Source organism: Euprymna scolopes, chromosome 46, assembly GCF_053919585.1.
Source record: "Euprymna scolopes isolate OS-2025 chromosome 46, ASM5391958v1, whole genome shotgun sequence".
NCBI classification, from domain to species: Eukaryota; Metazoa; Mollusca; class Cephalopoda; order Sepiida; family Sepiolidae; genus Euprymna; species Euprymna scolopes.
In genome coordinates this window covers 165,598,932-165,605,218 of record NC_136527.1, presented here as the reverse complement: position 1 = coordinate 165,605,218, position 6,287 = coordinate 165,598,932, and the positions used below count along the sequence as shown (strand labels likewise).

General features: G+C 51.3%; 1 non-coding gene across 1 annotated transcript; it reads left to right on the top strand.

Annotated features, from left to right (window-relative positions):
- Positions 1-5,693: 5,693 nt before the first annotated feature.
- Positions 5,694-5,856, top strand: LOC145271579 (U1 spliceosomal RNA). Its single transcript, XR_013865988.1, has one exon. It is a non-coding gene; the product is annotated as a U1 spliceosomal RNA (small nuclear RNA).
- Positions 5,857-6,287: the final 431 nt, after the last annotated feature.

The window sequence follows — 6,287 nt, the reverse complement described above, 5'->3', positions numbered from 1 at the left end:
AGGCAAGTAACTGTCACCGTGCTGGGAGTCCCGTGTTTTATCGGGGAGGATCTGCTAGGCGCAACATTCTCGCAGTTTGGGCAGGTCGAAGGTGTACATCCTGTCAAGGGTCCCCGGAACATCATCACGGGGACCTACAAGATCTACATAAGGATAGACAGAAAAAATTTCCACCAGATCCCTGCCCAGCTGACATGTGAGGGCTGGAACATGGCAGTAATAGTAGAGGGGAGAAGACCGCTGTGCTGGCTTTGCCTGAAGCCCGGACACATGGCCCGCTTCTGTCCTACAAGAAAGGACGCTCCGAAAACAAAGGAAGCCGCTACGAGTCCACAAACAGAACAACCCAAGGAAGGACAGAAGCCGGCAAAGACAAAGGGGGAGAACGAATGGAGCAAAGTCGCCGCAAAAGGCAAGAAGACGGAGGTGGCCCCCACAACACCGAGGGCAGTTGCGGCGACTACTAAGAGGAAGCTCCCGGTAAGCTCCTCAGAGTCGGAGGAAGAAGAACGTGCCCCAAAACTCAAGAACAAGGAGAAGCGAGAGAGGAAGGAGCTGCCGAAAGACACAGAACAGGAGCTTCCTCTAGAAGAAAACACCAATGAGACTCCCCCTGAGTCTATGGAAGACGTAACAGCTGAGCCTCCAGCATCTCTCACCAAAGAAGCTCAGCCTACCCCTCCCCTATTCAACACTCCGGAGCCGGAAAGAACAGCTCCGGAAGACCAGCAAGCGGCGTCGGCGCAGAAAGCAGTGGAAGAAAAGGCGCCCTCCAGGACGGAAAAAACAAGAAAATATCCTTTTTGGCCTGGGGAGCGCCTTTGCGACGCAGAACTAGCTGTCGGGGACCTAAACGGTACGCAGAAAAAGAATCTCCGGCAGCTGGAAAAGTTAACAACTGTAGACTGCAAGAACATCACGGACCCACGAAATTTCGCCGACGCCCCGAATCTCATCACCTTCGTGCGGCCAAATAGGGGAGGAAGATCAAAGGCACTATGGAGGATGCTGGAGGCAAGAAAAACAACTTTCCCGGGCTTCAGGCTCATGGACGAGGAGCACCCATCTCTGACAAAAATTGCTAAGCAATGTGAAGGTCGGGTCCCTATTTACGTTCACCCCTCCTTCTATAGGGCAATTACATTGACGTTCCCCTTGGACGTGGGGGGTCTGGCCAGGAACGGGCGGCTTACACCCGACCTGCTCAAGGGCAGTCTGGGCCAGACCTTCGACGTCCTCTCTCCCGAGGACTTTAGACCCCTAGTTGAGGAATACTACTAGGTAGTGGAAACATGGAAACGAGCTTAAATTTAGCTAGTTTAAATGCGAGGGGCATGAGATCCCGAAGCAAGGCTGTTCGCGTGCTGAGGGATCTCGTGGCCCTTGAGGTAGACATAGCCACCTTGCAAGAGACCCACTTTGTTGGGGCCGGGGACTGCGATGTGCTGGTGAACGATTTTGATGTTTACTCAGCATATGGCAGTCTCTATAGCCGGGGGGTTTCTGTACTAGTGAGTCGCACTCTGTCTGCGACGGTTACACTTGTCCACGCGGACGCTCATGGGAGGTTGGTCGTGGTCGATGTTGCCGTTAAAAGCGGCGCGTTTCGGATCGTGGCAGTTTATGCGCCTAACATCCCCAGCGAGAGGGTTTCCTTTTTTCGGCGGGTGGAGGTGTTTCTCTCTTCGGGTCCGGAGCGGGTAGTTTTAATGGGGGACTGGAATGCCATCCTGGACCCCAGCATAGATAAGGTCGGGGGGGTTAGAGGGTCGGGAGGGTGTGAAAGCAGCCTGTCTGACCTGATGGCCTCGTGCGATCTGGTCGATAGGTTCCGTCTGGATCACCCCGGGAGGGAGATGTGGACGTGGCAATCTAGCTCGGCCGCCTTTACAAGTTCATACTTGGACAGGATGTTAATTAGAAGGGGCGACACAGATTTCCTATCTTGCCCCACGTTCCACTGGTTAGGTCATTCGGACCACAAACTTGTGTTGGCCCGTTTGAAATTAGGTAATAGGCCTAGGTTGGCTGGCTACTGGAAGATGAACGCCTCCTTATTGGAGTCGGTCGACTTCCGGGAGCAGCTGACATTACTAATTCAGAGGGAGTTAGTGGGGGCGGTTACCGGGAGTAGATGGTGGGTTAACCTTAAAGCTACCATTAGGCGCTTTTGTGTCCAATACAGCCAACGCCTCGCGTTAACTAGGGCTCGGACCAAAAGGCACTTAGAGGATAGATTGACCCGGGCGGTGGCAGGGGGGGATTCCCTAAAACTAGCTCTAGTTAAGGGGGACCTCAATCGCTTGGCTAGCGAGCGATATGAAGGTCAGTTAATTAGGGCTAGGTTAGAAAGAGTTTCCAACGAAGCCGTGAACGTTGACGCTGTTGAGCGTAAGGCTGCCCTAAGACGTGGCTCGGACGGGTACATTCGGGAGGTGAATAACCTGGGAGGGCGTCCTCTCGTGTCGACACGGGAGATCTGCAATGGGTTTCGGCAACATTTGGAGGAGCGCTTCACCAAACTACCCAGACTCCGCGGCCAGGAGTTTGGCAGCTATTTAGCTGGCTCGCCCCGCCTTACTGCGGCCCGAGCGGCTAGCTGCGAGGGGATGGTTACGGAGCGTGAGGTCATTACTGCGTTGAAGCAGGTTGGCCGCAACAAATCTCCGGGGCTCGATGGTTTACCTTACGAACTGTTCTTGAGGCTGTCGCCCATGTTTGTGCCCCTTCTGACGGGCGTGTTTAACCACTGGTTTGCCCAGGACTCGATCCCGAGGCAGGTAACCAAAGGAGTGGTCACGCTTCTGAAGAAGGGGAACCAACATGGAGGGGGGAACCTAGATGACTATAGGCCCATCACTCTGCTTAACGCAGATTTCAAGATTTTGTCCCGCGTTCTTGCGAATCGACTGCAGGCTGTTATCGGCGACTTGGTCGAACCGGATCAGAACTACGCTGTGAAGGATCGATCGATTCAAAACAATCTGCACTTGATTCGCACGATCTTAGAGGGGGTAGAAGACGACACAGAAGCCGCGCTGATCAATTTAGATCAGTCCAAGGCGTTCGACAGGGTGGACCATGGGTTCCTGAGGGCTGTTGTGGAAACCGCCGGCTTTGGTCCGGACTTCCGCAAGTGGATCTCCGCCCTGTATCGTGATCCCGCGGTGGTGGTGCAAGTTAATGGTAGGTTGTCGGAGTCCTTTGGGGTCTCCCGGTCGGTGCGGCAGGGTTGTCCGCTGTCGCCTCTGCTTTATGTTCTGGCGTTGGAGCCCTTCCTTCGCAAATTAAGGGACGAGGCGGCGAGACCAGTCCTACGCGGCATAGCTCTGCCTGGCGGCAAAGTTGCCAGGGTGTCCGCGTACGCCGATGACGTCACCGTGTTCGTCGCACGACGAACCGACATTGAAGCGGTGATAGAGGCGATCGCTGAGTATGAAGTTGTCACAGGGGCCGTGATCAATCGCAGCAAGTCCGTTGGCCTGCGGTTGGGCGCCTGGACCGGGGTAAACTCGCTTCCAGGTGCGTTCGGCTGGACAGATGGCCCAGTAAAGATCCTCGGTGTGTGGTTCGGGCCGGACCTCCAGCTGGACAAGAATTGGTCGGAAGTACAGACTAAGGTCGAGTCGTCAGTAGGGACTTGGATTCGGAGGAAATTGTCCTTGAAGGGTCGTGCGGAGGCATGTGCTACATACGTGTTTCCGCTGATCCTTTACCGTTTATCTGTTCTTCCCCTGCCTGCGGACCGCTGTAAGGCTTTAGAGCAACTCCTATTCAAACTTCTTTGGGTAGGAGGAAAGCCGTATGTCCGTAGACAGGTCTGTACACAGAAGCTTAGCGAGGGAGGCTTGGGGATGCCTGATCTGCTTAGTCACAAGCACGCAGAAAGATTGGCATTCCTGAGTCGGACACTGATGGAGGAAACGCCCTGGGTACCAGTCGTGGAGCAAGCTTTCCCACGGCTCATATCCAACCCTGCCGCTGAAGGTCGCAGAAGACCGGCGGGGGAAAGGTGTTTCCTGACCGAATGCCGAGCCGCCCTTAGGGCATTGCCGGGGTCCAGTGACCTTGCACGGCCTAGGTGGTTGCTATATAGGGATGTAGTGGAGGGGACTGCGAAAGACCCGCTGGTGGAGCGGCTACATCTGTCGAGGGGGGAAGTTCTCTCGCTGTGGAGTTGGGCGCCTGCCAGTAGCTACATCAACAACGCTGAATTTTCTCTTACGTGGAGGCTAGTCCGAGACGCGCTGCCACTCTTCGGCAAACTAGCCAGGGACGATCATGATAGGGATTATTACTATCCTCCGTGCCCACGCTGCAATGATGAAGAAGAGGAGGAGACGAGAGAACACGCGTTCTTTCTTTGCAGCGGGGTGCGGAGTCTCTGGGAGTATGTCGAAGGGGTAACGGCTCGCATCGACCCCGAGCGGTCGGTGCCACTTGATTTAGCGTACGTAGTCGATAATGTGGATCCGCCGTTTGACAGGGAGAAACGGTTGGGGTTTCTAGCGATCCTAGCGGTGGCTAGGTTAGTGACGTGGGTTTCACGTCTGGACATTGTCTATAGGGGGCAGTCTGTTTCCGATCACGATCTGGTTGTTCGTTTTAAGCATCAACTTAAAACGAAAATCAGATGTGATTGGAAAAGATTGCCCCACATCGACTTTGATAGAAGATGGGTGCACAACACTAGTTTGTGCATCCGACGAGGCGCTAGATTTAAGTTCGTGTTTCCACCCTAGTGGTATTGGTCCTAGGGTGCTGAGGTTTCTTTTTTCTCGGAACCCAGCCCAATCAAGACAAGTAATATAAGGTTTACCTTATAATATTGGGTAGTTTTAAGGCTAGATAGGCAGTAACCACCAAGAGTGGATAGCTTGTGCTTTTTATAGGGCCTAGATCAGGGTAGTATGCGTGTGGATCCTGTTCCCATAGCTTTTTATTTTTTGATAGATTGGCACTAGGAGAGCTTCCAAAGATGCCCAAAAGTCCACTTGTTTTATTTTGTCCCAGGCCTATTTTGCCCATTACGTACATTATCTTGGAAGACGCCATCCGTCCCTATTATCCCCGACCCTAATTTATTTTCCATACATGTCCCTAGTTCCTCCACTCCCCTTTAGGGAACGACCTGCTTGCTTTCACCCTTTCCCCCCGGGGGAAGAGGACCGGAAGACAGTGGGCGTTTCATATGACAGACCAGCCGTTAGGTAGGGAGGGTCCCCTTACTAACCCGCCCCCATAGGCATTTTGTTAATTTGTTTTCTTTTTCTTTCTTTTTGGGTGTATTCTAGTTTGCCCCCCTCCCCATCATCTCACCCCCATTACAAAAAAAAAAAAAAAAATTAAAACTCTTTAGTTTGTACATATTTTTCCTTTTAATTTCTTGTATATAATGTTATATGTTCTTCTTTTATCACAGCGTGAATGTCGCCTGCCATCCCGTAAGCTGGGGAGCTGTTATTTTAAGTAGGTCCGGGTAAGAATGTTAGGCGAAACAGTGCGTGATAGAAACTCTAGTATAGGTTTTATAATAAAGTACTTGCTATCTTACGCAAGTCTAGCTAAGGACTAGAAAAGACCCCTTTTTCCCCCACTCCCCCTTACTGGCCTTTGTGCCTAAGCTTCTTCGTACCCCAAATGAGGCCTTGGCAGTAGATAATGCCAAGGCCGGGGACGAAGGGCTAAATATAATACTTACCTGATGTAGGGGTAACGGTGATCATTAAGGTCGTTCCCCCAGAGTGAGGCCCATCCATTGCACTGCGGTTGGGTTGACCTTTGCGATCGTCCCAAATGTGGACGACTCGGACATGCTATTTCTAAGTGTGGGGTCTGCGTACGCGCTCAATCCGATAATACAATCAAAATCAGAAATCCTTTCCTATTTCTTCCAAGGACCTCTCACTCGTAGGTCTGTACTTCCTCCGCTTAATCACCCTTAATCTCTGTAATACCAAGAAATACGCCATTTCTCTCGACCAGTTTATTATCCACTTCAATTCCAACCTTCTGATTGTATCTAATTTGCATGTAAATGTAATCAACGTTTAATCGTGAGGAATTCGTCTAGCTGTCGCCTACAGCTACTGAAAGTGTCTTCTTTCGATATACAGTGTGGACATAAGCCCTGTTACAAAATTTCTGAACTATTTATTATGATAATATTAAAATAAATTGACTATCTAATTGTCATTATATGATAATGTAATGTATGATTTCTAATAATTTTTTAGAAAGAAAAGATGTTAATTTTTAAACAATGTCTGTTGAATTGGAGAGAAGAT